At 46.4% G+C, this 19,558-nt stretch overlaps 1 protein-coding gene and 1 long non-coding RNA gene across 2 annotated transcripts in view; one reads left to right on the top strand and one right to left on the bottom strand.

The window, feature by feature from the left end:
* MEIOSIN (meiosis initiator) overlaps positions 1-19,558 on the bottom strand; it is a 2,478,810-nt gene that overhangs the window by 1,021,770 nt on the left and 1,437,482 nt on the right. The window lies entirely within an intron of this gene.
* Positions 11,056-19,558, top strand: part of LOC146798416 (uncharacterized) — a 60,981-nt gene continuing 52,478 nt past the window's right edge. Inside the window, exon 1 of the long non-coding RNA XR_014968687.1 lies at positions 11,056-11,180. This is a non-coding gene — a long non-coding RNA (uncharacterized LOC146798416). The remainder of the gene's footprint in view (positions 11,181-19,558) is intronic.

Below are 19,558 nucleotides of genomic sequence, written 5' to 3' on the forward strand. Positions count from 1 at the left end.
GATGGGAATTGGCCTGATTTTCCGTCGATGGATACATCTCCTATACCACAACCCAGTGAAAAAGGTCAAGGTAAACGGCAACTTCTCTTAGGATTTTGAACTGGGGAGAGGGACACGCCAGGGATGTCCCCTCCAGCCGATTCTGTTTGCTCTGCTTCTGTAGCCCCTGGACTGTTGCAGTGCCAGGTGGCACAGATGGGTTGGGGGGGGTAGTAAGAAAATAAAAATAAAGGTACCTCCTTGCCGCCGTTGCTGTGTCTCTTTTCGTCATACCCCCTCATTGTCGCTCTGCTCCAGCCAGAAGCAGGAACCACTCAGGCTCTCCTGAGCCAATCACAATGTGGCAGTGCAGCTTTGTGATTGGTCTGAGCACCATGGTTCAGCACTCAGACAGAGACTGGGAGCCTGGGGATGTTCTCCACCCAGGCTGTAATGCAGCCTGCGTAGATAACATGCAAAGAGCGCAGGACAGTTTGGCCGGTCTGAGACGGCCCGCCAAACTGTCATCCGCACTGATAACAGTGCATACTACTCCCCGTGGGTGCCTGCTATCCCCCTGGCCCCACCCCCAAGCCTCAGGGACACGACATAAAACAATAATAAACCACTGTTTATTATTGTTTTATTTTTATTTTCTTTACGTTGCCGGAAGGGGGGCGACGCTCCTCCACGATAGTGGAGGAGCCGTCGCTGGACTGTTGGCTGAGGTTCAGAAGAGATGTAATCGGCTTCCCGGAGGTCAAAGGAGAACTGGAGAATGTTTTCCTGTACATGGATGATATATTATTGTACCTCTGCAACCCAGTTGTTTCAATACTAGCGGTTCTTTCAGCATTTCGAAATTTTGACAAGTATGCAGGATACAAAATCAACTGGAATTAATCGGTCCTGTACCAAATGGGAACCTGGCCCTTGGAGATATTGATCCCACCTCAGATGGTGACTACCAGAGAGGGTTTGCGTTACCCAGGGTTAGGAATAAGGCCATCTAAGCAGCGGTTTTTCAAAGGAAACATGACAGCGGTCAAACATTTCTGCAGAACGTCAGCCACTGGACGCAACTGCCACTCTCGCTCAACGAAAAAGCAGCTCTTTTTAAGATAATTACCCTCCCCAAATTCCTGAATGTGCTACAAAACACCCCATGGCCGATATTTGAAGAATTGTTTTAATAAAGTTGACAGCAAGCTTCGTACCCTACTCTGGGCAGGGTGCCCTTGCGCCATGCCTTTCGTATCCTGCAGAAATGTAGATAAAGGGGATCTCACTTCCAGACCTTAGGGCATACTACTGGGTCTCCCAAATCCAGGCAGTCAACGAGGGGTGCTTCGCACCCAGGTATGACCCAGCGATGCAACTGTAGTGGCAAAAGTTTTGTTCACACCTGCTTGGCACCACAAAAAGTACCCTGGAGGCCTGGGACAAAGCCATCGCCTACGTAGTTGGAAAGACAAACTCCCCTGACGGATTGGAGGCACACTAAAAGAGTTCCAAGGGATGTCAGGAAAGACCCTTTAGGATTTTATCAGGATTTTGATGTTCGGAGACCTGGGAGGGAAGGGGGGATTCCAGGACCTACACGCAGAGTACAACCTGCAAGACACACAAATCTTGATACATTCAAATACACCATGCCCACCAAACAGAGGAAATGCCATGTGACACAATGGAGGACAGCAGCCCTCTGAAAAGTAGAATACTCCATGACCGTATTGCACCCTCCTAAACAATAGGCCAGATAACCTCCCTTCACTAAGAACTAAGTTGGAAACTGATTTGGGCCACATGGAGGACATTGATTCGGAAGCAGCACTGGTGCACCCTTGGAAGGTGGCAATAAAGCAAGCTTAAGAATCTTACTACTTAAGGTCTTTCACAGGGTATATTACACTAGATCATGATTGTTTACAATAGGAAGGGACAAACCTCTAACTGTCTACGCCTATCTGTAGGCAATCCTGTTTTAGGTTTATTTTATACCTATAATTGATAAAATGCCACAAGGGAAACAGCCCTCATCACTGTAAACATATAAATATTGATAAACACCTACACAACCATAAAAAAATGCCATTCAAAGAAAGGAAAGTGAAAGAGAATGAGTATTTTTTTATGTTTTTCCTCAAGGGGCCAGACAATGTGACTTTATTACACAATGCAGCAGCAAGAAAGACTGGTCTAAGATTATTCTGCTTATGTTTTGTTGTTTAGGTAAGTCACAAAAAAAAAAAAATCTTCTTTGTTTTGTTTCCCCAGGGTTTAGAAGCATATTTTAGGTCTGAACACTAGAAAATGCGGGAATATTAAGATCATATTTGACTTTAGGAAGGCTTTAATTATTTTACTGACTGGGGAAATTACTGGCTCATAAGAATTGTGGCCAATATTTACTATCACATTAACCCACACAAAACTCTTTGTTATGTCAGCCCCATTTTTAGGTCGAGCCTGTAGCTGCAGCGCACATGCGCTACTCGCTCTTTAAGGTATACAGTAATGAAGTATAAAGTGGAAGCTCCGCCCACTCCCCCGCCCATCTTTTTCATTGGCTTGTGTCTTTGTCCTTTCTAAATGCTGCCTTCAGGTTGGTTTATAGGCTTGTTAGTCCCTCCTTATGAGTACCATGTCCCATTTGTATCCTTCCATGGCCACTGGCCCCTTTACTTCTAGTGTTGCATGGTATGTGTTATTTAGATTGTGAGCACTATTTTATTCCTGTGCCTTCTCCTCCCCTCTGCCGCAGTCTGTGCCTTCTCGCCCATCCGCGCTCCCGTTGTTCTTGCCTTCTCGGCCGCCGCCAACACCCCACCCGCCCGCACTCCGTTTGCAATGCAATAGGTCTTGTGTAAATGCGAGTCCTATTGCATTGCAAATGCTTGTTATTAATAGAAGGCAGTGCAGTTTTTTCCACAGTGCGTCACAGCTGGCGACATCCTGCAAACTAAGCTAAACTCATTATCTTCAAAAGTAAGATAATTCTTACATCTGTTTTACAAGATAGTTGTGCAGCTAGACTGCGCATGTTAGGATTCACAGCCAAGGTTTTTTCCCGTGGGAGCCTGAGTTGATTTCGCGCAACCTTGAAGCGACTGTGCAACGTCCAAGCAGGAGTTTCAGTGGATGACTTTTTTAATACCGAAACTGTGAGATGGCAGATCATGTAGCTAGCAGCTTTTCACAGATTCGTTATGTTGGGAGCATCTGTAAAAGACTGACATGTTTTATGTGAGAGAATCTCGATATCTTGTGCGGTGACGTTTTGCTCATAAGTAGAGCCAACACTTAAACATACTCAAGTTTTGCATCCGTTGTGCACAGCAGAAATCATTTATGTCCAATAGTGTCTCAGAATGCAGTGTGTTGTTTACACAGTGTAGCATTAGCGGCAGCCGTATTGGTAAAGGGGGCAGCTGCCAGAAAGCAGCAGGTTTGGTCCAGTGCAGACAGACACACATTTACTTGGCTTGGGTGTCCTGTATTGGCAGAAAGTCAGATAAGAATTGGAGCAGCTGTTGCTTGATAAGCGAGCATTGTAAGCTAGCAGGTCACTCCAGTGCGGCCAGGCACCTTTTGTGGCCCGTGTATTTATACTCTGCAAATGCTACTTTCTTATTCACTTCACATGATTGAGGAGACCTGGCGCCTGTGGCAGAAATTTCTGAGGCTGAAGGTCTCAGAGCAGACGGCCTCCTTCCCCTGCTCGTCTGGCGTGCTCTACAGTACACCGTGGCCAAGGACGAGCTGAAAAAGTTTGAGGTGACTTCTGCCGGCTGAAGTGATATATGCCTACTGTCAGGCCTACATTGTGTGTGGTGGTGAGGTGTCCACAGCTGATACACTGACAAAGCACAGCTCTGTACGCCAGCAGCCCACAGCACACGACAGACGATTCAACAACACACACCCCAGTCACAGCTGCCAGGGCTGAATATTTGTCCACAGCTGATACACCGACAAAGCACAGCTCTGTACGCCAGCAGCACACAGCACACGACAGACGATTCAACAACACACACCCCAGTCACAGCTGCCAGGGCTGAATATTTGTTGCCCTCTTGTACAATGATCTGTTAAGGAAAGTATGTCTTGTGTGGTTAAATATGAATTCACTGTTTCCCCTCTAAACTACAGAGCAACATTTAAAGGTGACACTATCCCATGACCAATACGTTGTATTCTTGCAAATAGCAAGGTGCAGACAAACAGGGTAACATGGTAAAACATTTTTTATCTGCAAGTTTAGTCCAAACACTAAAAGTATAAGCAAAATATTCTGCAGTGTCATAAGATGTAATTTTATATGCACCTCATTTCACAACATCATCTCCACTTTTTAATGATTTAGATTTTTGAGCCCTTTGTATCATAAACCTAACAGTGATTCCAGAGGTTCACGGCAAATGTTCATGCACTGAGGACTTTCAGGCGAAGTGCTGGTGCTTGGATTACCCCGTAACATAACATAGGCCAGATAAAATGTGTTTTGTTTAAGCTTTGAAAGATGATGTTGCTCGTAGCACACACTTAACGACAATGGCGAATACACTATTTACCCAGCAACAGACATTGCTTCTAATTAGGTTATGTCCAGGCAAAATACTCCATATGGTTCCTACCACCTGTGCCACATGATAAAGCACTCAAAGAAAATATTGACTAGGCTCACAACACCAAAATGGCATCAGAGCTCCCTTCAAGCCACAGCGGTCTGCCATCACCAACAAAGACATTGAAGCACTGCCTTTCAGCAACCTGTAGAGTGGCTGGTGGGAAAGAACCTTCTTTCAGGACATAGTGACAGTCATGTTCAAAGATAACCCTGTGAGGTAGTTGCGGTGGCTGATTCCCTTGTTCATGTGGGCGAAGGTGTACCTGGTGGCTCATTGTACTGTGGCATCCACTACAGGGAGCTGCGTTTAACCTTACTGTCATGTATATGAATCCCAGCTGGTCCACAAAGTATTTCATCCTCCCAAGGCGATAAGAGGATTTCTGTTGGGTGACAATATTTGTTAGCAGCTGCAAGAAGGCCCTTGGAATAATTGTGTGTGCGACAGGTAGACATGTCGTATAGAGTGGATAATATAGAAAGTTTCGGTCAGTCTTACACTTAGTATGGCTGTTCTAAACAACAGCCTCTGCCATTTTCTACCCAGAAGCATGTAGTAGTAATAATAGATTTATTTTAATGAACAATGAAGGCGCACACCCTGTTGAATTCTGTGTTCTTGACTTCAGGCCTTTCAGTGTCAGGTCCATGAAAGCCTGACCCAAATATATCTCCTAAACAAACAATATCGTCAACTAGCCAGTGAAATCCGCACAGACTGAAGGAAATGGTACATGAAGGCGACCAGCGATGGGATAACCTACAGAGGAGAGTCACCTCCATCCTGCGCAGGCTAAAGGTATGGTCAATGTTTCTCTACCTGTGTGATCAATAATCTGTTTTGGGCATTCTGCCCTGGTTAATGCTAATTCAGTGTGCATGTGAAATTTGAGCTATTGCCATTGTAAATGACAATGCCTTTTATTTGTGTTTTGTGTTTTAAAACATAATTAAAAGGCATTGCCATTTACAATACTAATAGTTTAAACTCTCGCAAATGCGTGACCTATTGCATTGCCTCTTTGCCAATTTCCAACTTTTTGGAAAACACCCCGCTTCCCATGGATTCTGTACCTACCACCGATCCACCCAACCGTGAATCAGGCTATCTCTGTACCACTGCACCATGCTGAAACCACCGCAGGGACAACAGGCCATTTCCTGGGGCATCTTGCCCCGTTTGAGGTATAGTTCTTACTCTCCATCACACTTATTTAATTTAAATTTCGCTGCTCCAGGTTCCATTCTTCAGTTTCCAACTTGTTCACTTCTGTGCCTCACGTTTCTTTTGCCGTCTTACATTGATTTCTTTTTCTCCTAACTCCGTCTTATTTCCCTTTCTTACTTTTTTCTCCAACTTAACTACTCTCCTTAACTAGTCTCTTCTTCAAATTCTCTGTCCTCCTTTATTGGTTCCTCTTATGGGAGCCCACAACTCGATCTTCCTGTTACGTCACTTGTCTCTTTCTCTTCATTGATCCTCATTATCTCACTCCAGAATATTTGATTTCTCATAATTTATCTCTCTGGGCCCCTACTTCTCTCTCCGGCTGTCCTTTACGCATTTGTTATTTTTTTTCCGGGTGTTGGCTCTGCTCTAATGCAACCTCGCTCTGTTAATGGCTCCCAATCTATTACTCACTCTCTTTCCTAACTTCCACTGTATGGCTCTGTCCCTCATGTGCTCCCACTGTATGGCTCTGTCCCTCATGTGCTCCCACTGTGTGGCTCTGTCCCTCGCATGCTCCCAATGCATGGCTTTGTCCCTCGCGTGCTCCCACTGTATGCTAATGTGCTGCACTGCTAAATACATGCAAGGTCCCGAAGGAGAGACCGATTGCATTGCAAATGCTTATTCTAACAAGTCAGTATTGATAGCAGGCCACTTTCCAAACACACCAGGCTTTAAAGCATTCAATGCAAAATGTAGTGAGAGGTACTGTGGAAAGAGTGATGTTACATGCACATGTCATATTAGTGAAAACATAACACAACAATATTATCTACATACCATGGCTGCAAGGTGGCCCACTGTTATATGTGCTATCTTCAGCTAACCCTGGCTTTTTACCCAACTGCACTTTACTGCTGGGCTATTTAAGCACATAGTCACAATGTTAACAACAAAATCTCAAGTCCTAGAATACAATGTGATGTCTTTTAAAAGGTCAGGACAACTTAACGTGAGGCATTTGCAATTGGGACACTTCACAGCTAGGAATGTCCACACAACTGCAGCTCCATCTTAATGTTGTTAGAAAGACTGCAGAAAAGCAGTGGTGAACAAGTTACTTACCTTTGGTAACAATATATCTGTGAGAGACATATATTATAGAGTCCTTACCTTAGAACTACCCCCCGGCATCAGACTGGATACGGAGGATTTTTCTTCAGAAGTACCCCTGCGTGTCGGTAGGTGGCGTCGGTCAACTCTGCGCTCGTCGTTGGCGTTGTGATCGCCGGAATGACCGCGGTATCAACTTAGACACCGCCTCTGCGTGCTGACGTGAGTTATTTAGACAACATTTCTCGCTAAAAGCGCAGACCCATGCTAGACACTGACCACTGGTGCACAACACTAGGGCCCTGAAAGGGAGTCCCTTACTCTAGAAGTCAGATCGCAGAACAGGGAGGATGAATGGGGCGGTAAGGAATCTATAACTAATATATGTCTCTTACAGATATATCGTTACCGAAGGTAAGTAACTTGTTCATCTGTAAGAGGCTATTAGTTATAGATTACTTGCCTTAGAATAGATTCCCCAGCCATACCAACCCTGGAGGTGGGTATGTAAACGAAGTTCACACCAGAAAGTCCTGGAGAACTGAACAGCCAAAGAAGCTGTCTCTCCAGACTTGAATGTCTAGGCAGTAATGTTTGGTGAACGTGGCTGCCTGGCAGATGTCACTGAGGAGGACTACACGTCCCAAAGCAGTAGTAGCTGCCGTAACCCTAGTGGAATGGGTGAGCAAACCTACCGGAGGCTCCTTTTTCACCAAGGAATAACAGATTTTAATGCAAATAACGACGATGGTTCGTATTTGCACGGCCTGACCTTTCTTGGCACCCACATAGCCAACAAAGAGTTGATCATCCACCCAGAATTATTTTGTGTGATTCAGATAAAATTATAGAGCATGTTTGGGATCCAGACGGCGGAGCCTCGCCTCCTCCTTAGAAGGAAGCTAGCGTGGGAAGAAGGTGGGCAAAGTGATGGTCTGTCATATGTGGAAAGAGGTAACTACTTTGGGAAGAAAAGAAGGTCTAGTTTGAAGGACAACCTTCTCCGAATGAACAGCAAGGAAAGCAGGTTTAGAAGAAAGAGACTGGACCCACTTACCCTGCGAGAAGAGGTGATGGTAACCAGAAAAGCAGACTTTAAGGTCAAGAGTCTGAGAGGACAATTATGTAGTGGCTCGAAAGGAGCACACATGAGGTAAGTTAAGACCAGATTCAAGTCCCACTGGGGAATTACAAAATGAATAGGCGTAGAGAGGTGAGTAATGCCCTTAAGAAATCTATTTACAATAGGGGATTTGAAAAGACAAGCCTGATCAGGAAGGCAAATAAAGGCCTAAATGGCGGAAAGATAGCCTTTAAAGGTGCCCAGAGCAGAGCCCTGCTGGGCCAAAGAAAGAATGAAGAGGAGAACCTCTGAAAGAGGGGCAGAAAGGGGATCCACAGCCTTTGCTGTGCACCATGCCACAAACTTGTTCCATCTACAGGCATATACCGTTTTAGTGAAGGGACACCTGGCTACCAAGATGACGTTACGGACTTCGGGAGGAAGGTCAAAAGCTGTCAACTGTTGCTACTCAATCTCCACGCAAGGAGGTGGAGGCTGAACAAGTTCGGCTGGAGGACCGTCCCCTGTTGCTGCGACAGAAGATTCTCACAAAGAGGCAGTCGGATCGGAGGATTGATGGCCATGTTCAAGAGCTCGGGATACCAGACTCTTCGTGTCCGATCCGTAGCCACAAGAATGACTTGGGCCGATCTTCTTCAGCACTCTGGGCAGAAGTGGTATAGTCAGAAAGGAGTATAGAAGACCGCAATTCCACTTGCGACGAAAAGCGTCGCCGTGCAAGTGCTGACTTGGAAATTATAAAGCGCAGAACTGCTGACATTGCGCGTTCTCTTCGGTGGCGAACAGATATAACCAAGGCTCTTCCCACTGCTGAAAGAGACCTTGCACGACATCCGACTGAAGATGCCATTCGAGATCCATCCTGCACCAGTGGCTGAGTTCGTCCGCCCTGGCGTTCAGGGAACCTGCCAGGTGTTGAGCCACCAGGGACATGCCCTGATGTTCCAGCCACGTCCAGAGTTAGAGAGCCTGTTGACATAGGGTCCACGACCCCACCTGCCCTGTTTGTTGCAGTACCACATGGCGGTGGTGTTGTCCGTGAACATCTGCACTACTCTTTCTTTGACAGAAGGAAGGAATGCTTTTAGTGCAAGACGGATCACCCGGAGCTCCAGCAGGTTGATTTGAAGCCCGGACTCCGCCGGAGACCAGAGGCCTCTGATCTCCGCCTCTCCTATGTGGTCACCCCATTCCAGAAGTGACGCATCTGTCACCACTGTGGGATCTGGTTGTGGCAGGGAGAGGTGTAGGAGAGTAGGATCTGCTTCACATGGGTACCCCCACTTTTTGCTGGTGTTTCACTGTTTTTCGACCTTAGTCTGGCTGTGGCCCTGCTAATCAGGACCACAGCCGAGCTGCTTCCTCTCTAAAATGGGTTCCATGTACATTAGGTACATATCTAATTGGGTTCTGGAGTGCCTTATAAGCCCCTAGTATATGGTATACTATGTACCTAGGGCATAGGTACCTCAGAGGCCTACCAGGGGCTGCAGCATATATTATGCCACCCCTGGAAAGCGCTCCAAAATGGCACCACAGGTCTGCTACTGCAGCCTGGGTAAGGGTGTGCTTGCACCCCTTACTGTGGTATAGGCTACCTATATCACTACCCTATACAGACACATATAAACCTATAAGCCACTCATATGGCAGGCCTTGACAATCCTGAAGGCAGAGTGCTTGGTTTTATGTGAGAGGGTGCCCAAGCATGAGCTGATCCCCTCTGCAGCTTTTGGAAATACTTCCTTATGGCTGTTCTGTGATACAAACAATATAGTAGTGAGATGCACACCGGCGTACTCAAAAGTTTAGAGTCATGTACTCCTTCAAACTGTTGTTGACGTGCAAATATGATTCGCGCTCCGTCTAGTTGCGCGTTACAACATAAACAAAACTCATTGACACCTCATCCGGTGCCACCTCAAGATGCACAGCCGTTTAACCCCTTCCATGCTGCGCAAATTCCGCCGCTGTGCTGACGGAATCTTGCGCGGGCGTGGTCATGACGGAACGGTTCCGTCATGAGCACAGCTCAACCGTGGCTCATGACGGAACCGTTCCGTCATGAGCACCGAAGGGGTTAAGAATGAATCCAATCAATCAAACGTTACTTATCAGTTTTATCCGTCGTTTACTCCATCTCTGTTAATTATTCGATTCATTATACTCATTCCAATCAAAACGTAGGAGGCATTCCGGTTTCCACATGCCACATCTTTATTAAAATGACCCAATGCATTTCGGGATAAAATCCCTTTGTCAGGGGTATCTAGAATACAAAGTTAATATATAAAAACCCATTGACATCAACGTTCCTGCTTATTACAACAAAACAATATTAACGATATGTCTACCTATGTATTCATTACAGCAACTCATACATAGGTGTCGATCTGACTCAGTCTTAGCAATATGTAATCTCTCTAATTCACGTAGCGACCATAACCCCAAGATTAATCCTGGAACCTACTATGCATCATTCTTTTATCTCATATTTCCTTTCAGCCCATGCTTTATGAGACTTAACTACGATTAGAACGCTTACCGTGGCACATGCATCATCGCGCATTTAAAATAAACCAAGTTCGCTCATAAGCCCTGTTCCTGAGCACATCTCGACATTGCGCCGCAGTCCTAATTTTCTTTAAGGTTAAACCCAAAACAACTGCTGTAAACTGATGCAATTTATATCCTACATCCCTGATTCTCCCCAGGTGAGTGGTCACGTGCACGCTGGTCTGCGAGCATAACCGACACTAAAAGCAAACTTCTAGCCTCACCCTTTAATGCAGTATTCTGTGAGAAACTACAATTCCCAGAACCTCGCGCCTAAGGTCTTCTCTCGCCTTTCAAGCCCATATTTGAGCCGGTGTTCCATAATGGATTGCTCCTGTCGGCTATGCGCTCCCCCTAAGCATTTGCGCATGCGTATCTCTTTGCGCAGGCGCATATGCATCCACCAAACTTTGAGGCTATAATTATCTGCTCCCCGCGCACAAGTCAACGCGCATGCGCGGAAGCATTGCCCTGCCTTTCGACTGCGCATGCGTCATTGTCATGTATTCAAAGCTCCGGTGGCAGCGTTACTTATTGTGGATGTTGGTGCGTGGTGGCAGCCTTACCTAACCGCTACCAGTGATTGTGGATGTTGGTGCGTGGTGGCAGCGTTACCTGTCGGTCACCTTACTGATCACAGTACCCAGGTGAGCTGTGGCCGTACGGCGAAATAGTGAACGCCTATATATAGATAAGGTTTTCCCCATTGTGGCCGTTCGGGACGGGCGGGTGGGCAGAAAAGACTTTTCCTTCTTGCCCAGAGAAGACGAGTACAGTGTCAGCTTCCGCTCTGCTGCTGGCAGCTGCCCCCATCTCTCTCTCTTTCTTCCTCTTCCCCCTCTTTCTATCTCTGTCTCGCTCCTTCTCAGTTGCTGAAAACCGTGACTTCAAGCTCTTACCCTATCTTTCCTTTAATTATTCCCTATGAAATGGATCCAAAAAATAAAGAAACTCTTTTACTGTAAATGTCTTTCTGACATTTTACTATTCTAAAGTGCAGCCTCGGGCGGAGGTAAAAAAGGTCAGAAATACGAAAAATAACTAAATAAAGCAAGCCAGAGTGGTCGCAAAGTGGCCACATTGGTTGTATCCACACCCAAACATATTAGGGCCACTTTACAGAGTTTGCCAGTAAAACGCTTTTTTCATTTTCTCATCTTTCTTTGAACAACGGGGCCTATTTACAAAGAAGTGACAGAGCAGCGGCGTTAGCCTTCTTGGCTAACGCCGCGCTACGCCACTTCTGAAACGCAGGGCTGCACCCTATTTACAACAATATGGTGCAGTCGTGAGTTCCCCCCTGCGTTTGGCGCTAATTTCAGCTGCCTAGCGCCCACAGTCACTCTTGCACCATAGTGCAAGGGCGCCTGTGCTGGAGGGAATGATTGTTCATGTTCAGGAAGGTGCCCCTTCCTGCACATAAACATTCTTAAATTGTGTTTTATAACTTCTATGTGTGCTGCTATGTGCAGCACATATAGAAGTTGCAGCGCGTCAATTTTTACATTATTGATTATGTGCAGGAAGGGACACCTTCCTGTACATAAACAATCATGCAAGGTCTTATGCTGTTTTTATGTGAGCTGCACAATGCAGCACACATTAAAAAACTGCAAAATCGAGGAGAAATAAAGCAGTCCACCTCGTTGCGCCCTGTTAAGACCACGTTGTTCCTGCTTACATTTATCATGCTTTACTTAATCTTGCAATCCATATGAGTAATTGCTTTTTGTAAGATGTTATTACTTTTTTTAGGCAGCATATTACTCTTGTCTAGTGCATAATTTAAATTGAGTCTCATCCAGGTGTTTATAGCGGGTCAGTGCAGTGCGAGTTTCTCTCAGTGGGGCAGTATGTTGCTCAGTGGGGGAGAGGATGTGGCACTATGGCTAGAGATATCAAATTTAGAACTGGGGAACCAGGTTCAGCCTTCACAACCAGCCCACCAGATCACTCTACTTAGGGAGCACATTCCCATGCTAGACCACAGAAGCCCCCGTCAGACTATACAAGTCCTGTTGTCTTCGCACCAGCAGGTGGACCCTAGCGATAGCAAGTGTGGGTTAACCTCGAAAGCCTGTCCATCACAATCCGTGCTGAAGTTCACCTCCAGTCTTGCGGGCAGGCCTACAAAGCAGCACACCCTAGAGTCACAGTGACTCTGTCACTGATGTCACAGGACCCTTGAAGCCAGTCCCCCTCACCCATTGGTATCTCCATAGGCCTTGTTTCAGCAGTAGTAGCTGCCACTCACCAGGGATCGGCAGTACAGGATTTGCAAGCACACCAAACTAAGTTCACAAACTTCACGGTCTCTGCTTCATGCACAAGCACTTTTAATATGGGCTGCCTGCTTTGGGGCCAACAACATTATGCAGCAATGGAGAATAAAATGATGCCGCAGTCTTGACTAAATTAAGGCTGCAGCGTAATACAGTATATTTTCTGATACTTTATTATTTTTATATGTACTAACAGTCTCTGCACATATTTTGTCTCATTAGTTCCAGTGTAACATACAAATGCAGCAGTGAGAAAGGTGACCAGTCAACCTTTTCAAAGGGCCGACCACTTTTCAGCGACATAAGTCAAATTGTTTAGTAACTTTTGATCCGTTTAAGCTACAAACAATTTATTAGTTAAAATCATCAGATTATGCAGCAGAGGATGTATTATGTGGCAAATATGGCAAAGCCATAATTATGTTGAAAATATTTAAAAACTAGGATATATTGCCGTTCATGTTTGAATTGCTCTTATGGAAAAAGGGAGAAGTGATGATGATAGAAACTGCATGGCTCGGACACAAATGGGTTGTGATTCCACTTTGTTGCATATTTAGGGCATTCTGTGATTGGAAACATATCCCACTTTTTGAATATATTTTAATGTCAATAGCTCATTAAATCTTTAATAAACCAGTGTATCCATTGGTTGAATTAAATAATGCAATAAGTTGTAATTGGCCAGTGAAATGCCAAACAAATACGAAAAATTGGGATGTTTGGCTCTTTCTGGCCACACCTCTGACTCCACCCACTGACCCATTCCACAGGTTATTCCCGCCCTCTGATTCTCCGCCCACAGTTCCCCTACTTTTTTTTCCCCACTTCGACCACTGTGAAAACCACCCACTTGTTGGAAATGTTGTCTTTATATGACAGTTTTGAATTCCAAAGTGCAGCCTAGCGACGGATAGGAAAAAAGGTTCAACATAATTAAATAAAGCAAGATAGAGTGGTCGCAAACTGGCCAGATTGGTTATTATTCACACCCAAACACATTAGTGCCACTTTTACAGAGTTTGCCAGTGAAGCGCTATTTTTGTTTTTTGGTATGTTAGTTTGAACAATATTGTTTTCCCCGTATGCGGAAGCGCACCATTCCTGGAGGTACTGCAATACTTAGTTGGCATGTGGAGTGGAAATTGTTTAATGTGATCTGTGTCAGCTGTTTTTCTCACTTTAGTTTATAAAATGTGTACCGCTGCTCTGTTCAGGGATGTGGTCTTTTTAAATCGTACTGCTGTCATGTTAACTTTTCAGGCAAAAATACTCATTGATTTCTGAATAATGTAAAAAAATGTTCACCACGTTGTTCCTGCTTACGTTTCACTCGCGTTACTTAAACTTGTATTCATTATAAGTGTTTACTTTTTCGAAGGATGTTTTTTTTTTTCCAGGCAGCATATTACTTTTGTCTAGTGCGTAATTTGAATAGGGTCTCATCTAGTTGTTTATAGCGGGGCACAATAGGGTTGTAGCTAAAAGTACTGCAAGTTTCTCTCAGTGGGGCAGTATGGTGTAGGATGTAGCACTATGGCCAGAGTTGTTGATTTTGGAACTGAGGAATTATGGTTCAGCCTTCATGACCAGACCACTCCCCAGAGGGAGCACATTCCTATGCTAGACCTTAGAAGGCCCCACTACACCTTAGGAGCGCTGCTGTCTCATAGCACCAACAGGTGGACCCTAGCGGTGGCAATTGTGGGTTAACCTTGAATGCCTGTCCACTAAAATCCGTACTGCAGTTGACCTGCAGTCTTCCGGTCAATCCTACGAAGCAGCACATCCTAGAGCAACAGTGACTGTCACTGAGGTCACAGGACCATTGATGCCAGTCCGCCTCACCCCTTGGTACCTCTATTGGCATTGTTTCAGCAGTGCAACTCACCAGGGATTGGCAATGCAGGATTTGCACGCACACCAATCTAAGTTTGCACGCTTCAGGCACAAGCACTTTTAACTAATTGTTCTAGCAGGGAAGCCAGGAAAAAATAATAAGTTTTCAGATTTTTACATTCCTCATTCAGCTACCAGATTATCATGTCTTGCCCTCTTATACTTTACATTAAAGTTTAATTTTAATAATGTGTTTTTCTTTAATTTGTGGCGCTTTAGTTTACCGCGTGTGACATCCAAAAGCCACAACGAAGCTCGGATTATTTGAGCTCTGGCTCAAAGCTCTCAGTGGCTCGCACACATTTTAGTTTAATCTCACACCACCTGCACTCGGTGGGAATGTGGATACTGCCAAAGTGTTAATTATCTTCCCTGTTTGTGAGGGGAAAAGTAGGCCAGGAAATCAGATTTTATAGGGAATACTCACCTAGAACAGTCTGGTGTGTACTGGGTGCAGTGAAACTACAAATACTGGTCCTGCAACTGTGGGACGGATCACATAGACCGCCCTTTAGTTATGTGGTCTGCTGATATGATTCAATACTTCCCTAAATTCTTGGTCTTTGCAATGTTTGTAGATTGTCCGGTATTTTAAGCCATCTTTCTCATTGTTGTTTATTTTCCACTTTTCCTTTGGATTGTTTACGACTCCCATCCATTGCCACCCCTGTTTATTTATTATTTGTCCTGTATCTGACAAATGGGAGCATTTTGATGTTGTTGCCATGTTTAGTGCTCCCGTACCGAGGGGGTTGGGACACAGGGCGGGAGCGTGGCCTGTCGGTAAACGGATGGTGCGTGCGTTTCTTTTAAATGGAAACCTCTTGAGAAGGGCGACTGATAAATAGGGGCCTGGGGGAGGAGGCATGTGACGTTTCCCTCATTGGAAAGTCTTTCATTAACTCTTCAATACTCTTGTGATTCAGTCGCACACAGAATTCTATTGAGTGGTTGACTTGCATCAATGCACTTGCCTTTCTGTCAGTGCATTAAAAAGGCTTCCAATGTGTCCATAATTGTTTCCTGAGGCAAGCATGAGTTCCTGAATCAGACTGTATGACCCAGTGTGTAATAATTGTATAGCTCTTCAATCCCTGGCGGCACAGCACCCCGGATAATGTGCTGCACAACTGAACACTTATAAGGTCCCAAAAGTGCAACCTATTGGCTATGCTGATGCTTGTTCACTCCAGTGAACTCCACAAAGAGCTGATGACTCACCTGATGGTTTTTGGTACAATCTGTATAGAAAGTCCGCACTCTCGTGCTCCAAGTACTGCACCAGGCGACACATTTGTCCTAACAACTGGCTTTATTAATTTTACTTAAGGGATGCCTGGCTGCCAAGAGGATATCAACCACCTCTGGAGTAAGATCAAACATGTTCCGCTGTCGCCGCTCAATCTCCATGCACGAACATGGATTTTTCAAATGCCTAGGCTGGGAACCCAGCCCTTCTAAAGCAATAGCAGGTTCTCCCGTGGACACAGCCACATCAGAGGACAGATACTCAAACCCAGGAATTCTGATTATCATACCCTCCGTGCCCAATTGGGGTCCTCTGAGTCCAAGTTATCCAAGTTGGTCCTAATATTCTTGAGCGTGAGACAGGAGTGGTATCGACAGGAAGGCAAACAGGAGTCTGGTCGGCCGCGTCTAGGAGGCCGGCATCCAGGGCTCTGCCTTGGCCTGGGTCCGCTCCTTCTTGAGCAACCGCCATCAGGCGGTTCGGCTCTCTCAGTTCTCTGCGGACGAGGTTGAGCTAACCTGTGGTGTCCCGCTGGGCTCCTCCTTATCCCCCCTTCTTTTTAATTTATACCTTACCCCCCTTATTCGCTCTTTACGAGGCAGCTGTGTCACCGCGTTTAATTATGCGGATGACATCCAGCTGGTCTTCGATATTAACTCCACGGCCCAGTCTATCGACAATTTTCAAACTACTCTTTGTTACATCAGTGACTGCATGGGGTCGAATCATTTGAAACTTAACCCTGACAAGACAGAACTCCTGCTTGTCGGGGGTACAATCAACCCCTGGAACTCCACCTTTTGGCCCACAAGGTTGGGCACCCCCCCTAATCCCGTCAGCTCAGTGAAGAGCCTTTGGATCATCATTAGTAATGATCTCTCGATGAAATCCCAGATTGGTGCGGTGGTGTCCTCCAGCTTTTTCCAGTTGAGAAAAATCCATGAGATTGCCCGCTTCCTGACCACCGAAGCCCTCACCCTGGCATTACTGACGCTAGTCATCTCCAGGATAGACTATGCCAACTCCCTCTATGTTGGCATACCAGTATACCAATCAAAGAAGCTTCAACTGGTCCCGAACCAGGCAGCACGGCTCATTCATCACCAACCCAAACACCAACACGTACGCCCTCTTTTAAAATCTCTTCACTGGCTCCCTGTCACTGAGCGGTGTAAATTCAAATTGGGCTGCGTTATTTTTAAGTCCCTTGTTGGTACAGGACCCTTGTTCATCTCTTCACTTTTGCACCCATATGTTCCTTCTCGCAACCTTCGTTCCGCCCACCTGGCTCTACTCCAGATCCCAACCTTCAAACGTAAAAAACAGGGAGGACTAAGGTTCTCATTTCTTGCCCCTTCCTTTTGGAACGCCCTTCCACTAAGTTTAAGACTGGCCTCCCCCCTAACCCACTTCAGGTCTCTCCTAAAAACCCACCTGTTTCGCATAGCCTATAACTACTCTCCTTAACCCCTTGGACTGTTTGTTTTCTTTTCTCTTTGCTTCCAGTGCCAAGAAACCGTCTGGTGTTAGCCGCGCTTTATAAATTCTTTTTACATTACATTACATTACATTACATAAGGCGGAACGCACATCTGAGTGAGAGATGCCTTGGAAATATTGTTCTGCAGAAGTGCTGACATTGCTCGTTCTTGATGGTGGCAAATAGATCAAGCCAAGTTTCTGCCCATTCGTGGAAGAGAACCTGCCGTTGCCTCCAGGTGTAATTGCCGCTCGTGATCCACTAGGCGCTGTCTGCTGAGCCAATCCGCCAAGACCTCTGGCCTCCAATCCGCCAAGACCTCTGGCCTCCTGGTCAGAATACTGCTTTTCCCCTCATGCAGCACCCCCTATGGAACACCTGCCCCCAGCGCTGCAAGGTTGGTGCTCGAGGCTTCTGTGCCTCCTCCCGCTCGTCTCTGCTTCTGTGCCTGATTCTTTCCTCCTTATTCTTGTCTTTTAATTTTTCTTTTCCTTTTCATGTTCTTTTTTGCCTTTTTCTTGTTCCTTTATTTATTCTTCCCAATTCCCCCTTCTTCTTTTTTTTTTTCCTGCGTTTTTCGTCGCTGCTGCCCCCACGTGTTGGCGCTCCCGCCTCTCAGCTGTCCCACCGTCCCAATACTTAATGGCAGCAGCGGGTGCACCAAAGGCAAGCCGGTCTGCGTCCCAACCAGTGCCAGGGACCCTGGTCCTTCGACCCACCAGCACTACAGCTCCCCGATCCTCTACGCACTCAATGCCAGCCAAGACAACTACAAGCATTCTTCACTTATCGACACACACAGACCTTTTACCTGCTGCCACTGTCGGCACTTCTTCGCCTTCACTGAGACCCAGGACCCACCTCAACCCACCCGCCACAACTCCACTGCACCCCAAACCATGCAATGAATCTTCCTCAACGTGGACTCCCTCCACAAACATATCGTTGACCTCCTTGACAGCACTTCCACTGACGTCGCCTTCCTCATAGAAAACTGGACGAGCGCCGTCTTGGGACCGGACATCGTGATCGCAATCCCTGAAGGCTCCAAGATCACCCGGAAGGACCGCCACGGAGGAGGCATCGCCATTGCTCACAAATCCAACTTCCGACTGAGCACCTACACTGACGGGCCCATAGACATGATGGAACACCTTCACTTAAAGATACAGCCCAACCCGACCGCCATCTTCCGAGGCACCCTCCTCTAAGGACCCGCACACCTTTCTCCGACTCCATCACCAACATCACCCCGCATGACCTCGCCTCCACCGACCTACACCTTGCAGGGACACCTCAACTTCCACGTTGACAACCTCCAAGACCCCAACTCCTCCTCCCTCCTGGACAACCTCATCAACATCGGATTTAAACAGATCGTACCAGAACCCACACATTCATCAGGACACACCCTCGACCCCATTTTCACAGCAGGAAACTCCATCCCCTTCAGCCCCACCACTCAACTCCCATGGATGGACCATCATTGCGTCCACTTCACCTACAAAGCCAACATCACTCGCAAATGTCCACACCAGCTCCAATGCATGAATTGGAAACCACATCCCCGATGAACAGCTCCCGCATCCCTCATCTGCTCTGTTCCCACCACCGTGGACGACGACCCAACCACGCCTTCTTCCACCACAAAATTAGAACAACCTCCAGGACAACCTACACGCGGAACCTACACCCACCATTCCCTACACCATGCGGCCTACACTCGACAGCTGGACCGCCCTCTCCATCAATGACACCCTGAAGACTATGAAGTCAGTCCACTCTGGGGCCCCACTGACCCTTGCCCCCACCACATCTCCCACAGAGCTGCCAACATCATTGACCCACTGAGCTTCTACGAATCATCAACCGCTCCTTCGAGACCTCCTTCCCCGGTGACTAGAAACACGCCAATATCAACTCTCTCCTTTTAAAAATACCCTCAGCGGACCCCACCAACCTCCAAAAAACTTCAGACCAATCTCCTTACTCCCTTACCCGGCAAAAGTCATTGAAAAAGTCTTCAACAGCCAGTTTGCCTCCTTCCTAGAAGAAAACAGCATCCTCGACTCGTCCCAATCTGGCTTCACGTAAAATCACAGCACCGAAACCGCC

This window comes from Triturus cristatus, chromosome 9, assembly GCF_964204655.1.
Source record: "Triturus cristatus chromosome 9, aTriCri1.1, whole genome shotgun sequence".
NCBI lineage: Eukaryota > Metazoa > Chordata > Amphibia > Caudata > Salamandridae > Triturus > Triturus cristatus.